Source organism: Echinops telfairi, unplaced genomic scaffold (assembly GCF_000313985.2).
Source record: "Echinops telfairi isolate 266 unplaced genomic scaffold, ASM31398v2 ScPeMD7_7466;HRSCAF=8504, whole genome shotgun sequence".
In the NCBI taxonomy this organism is placed as follows: domain Eukaryota; kingdom Metazoa; phylum Chordata; class Mammalia; order Afrosoricida; family Tenrecidae; genus Echinops; species Echinops telfairi.
The window spans coordinates 2,722,419-2,723,841 of NW_022111366.1; the positions used below are offsets into that span (position 1 = coordinate 2,722,419).

General features: G+C 45.9%; 1 pseudogene; it reads right to left on the reverse strand.

The window, feature by feature from the left end:
- Positions 1-1,410, reverse strand: part of LOC123520913 — an 8,287-nt pseudogene extending 6,877 nt beyond the window's left edge.
- Positions 1,411-1,423: the final 13 nt, after the last annotated feature.

A 1,423-nucleotide genomic window follows, 5' to 3' on the forward strand; every position in this document is an offset into this window, starting at 1 on the left:
GCTCCCCCTCTCCCATGTTCCCCCTGGAACCATTGGTCCCATTGTTTTCTCCTTCAGATTGTTTATCCCGCCTATCTTATCTAGATAGACCTGCAAAGATAATAATATGCGCACACACACACACACACACACACACACAGAAAGAGCAAAACAAAGCAACAAAAGAAAATAAAACAACAAAAACAAAAACCAATGACAAAAAAGAAAAGTCTATGCATAGTTCAAGGTCTATTTGTTGAACTTTAGGAGTGTTTTCTGGTCGAATCTGATGGAGTGTCACCCCCTGGCCCCTAAGTCTATTTTTGGTACTCCCTGGGGACTTCCTGCTCTGGTCACCTTGCTGTTCTATTGCATGCCCTTAGTGTTTTGCATCGGTGTGGTGGGATCAGATTGGATGCAATTCCCACACTCCAGTGTTGTCCCCTGTAGGGCTGTAGGTCAGTGAGGGATGTGTCTCATAGTGGGGCTGGCCATATGGTCCTCTCTGTGCATTCATTCGCTGCTCTGAGCAGGGTTATTGTCCTCCAGGCTTGGTGGGCCAGGATGTGCTCTTCTCTCTCTTCCTCCCCATTCATATGCTCCCATGTGCTCTGATCAGACATGTCCCTCTCCCTGAGCTGTCACTTCAGTGCTTTCTTCTGAAGTAAATTCTTCTGGGGGGAGGGGCGGCTGTCCACATAGTTGGGATTGGGGCTGGGCCATCAGACTCTCTATTGGTTCTCTGCTTCATGCCGGTATGTTGCATTCACTTCTTGGAGCACTAGGTTGACGTCTGGTTCATCTTTCCTTGTGGAGATATAAACAATATCCTCCCCTTGGGTGGGTTAATGCCCTGTTCCACAGCTACCCATATCTTTTTTTCTCTTTTCCTCCAACTCCTTTTTAGTTGGCTACTATATGTATCCCTGGAGTTGGTCTGGCCCCTGCCATACTACCTGGACCTCACCCCAGGAATGTATGTATACAATAGCTTATGTATTTCCTGCGTCAAAATTCTTAGTTTGACCCCAGTTCCTTCATGGATGACTCTAAAAATTTGGGGTTTTACCTCGTGGTCTGTGATCCACCTTGAGTTTATTCTTGTGCATGCAGTGAATTAAGGGTCTTGCTTCATTTTTCTGCAGGTAGATATACATTTTACATATGTACATGCCTTTATTTAGACCCTTTAAGTGCCCTTTGCCTTCTAGTTCTTTCCTCTATTTTCTTTTCCTTTCCTCTTGTCCCACTATCATGCTCAGCAGTCATTTGGTTTTCAGTAATTCCTCTCGGTTACAGGTTACATTACCCTTGGTCACGCCATACCAGGCCTCCTACACCCTCCTCACCACCGATTTGGATCATTTGTTGTTCTCTTGTCCCTGGGTTTATTAACACCAATTTCTTTCCCTCCAACTCACCTTCTCCCATGTCCCCCGGAACC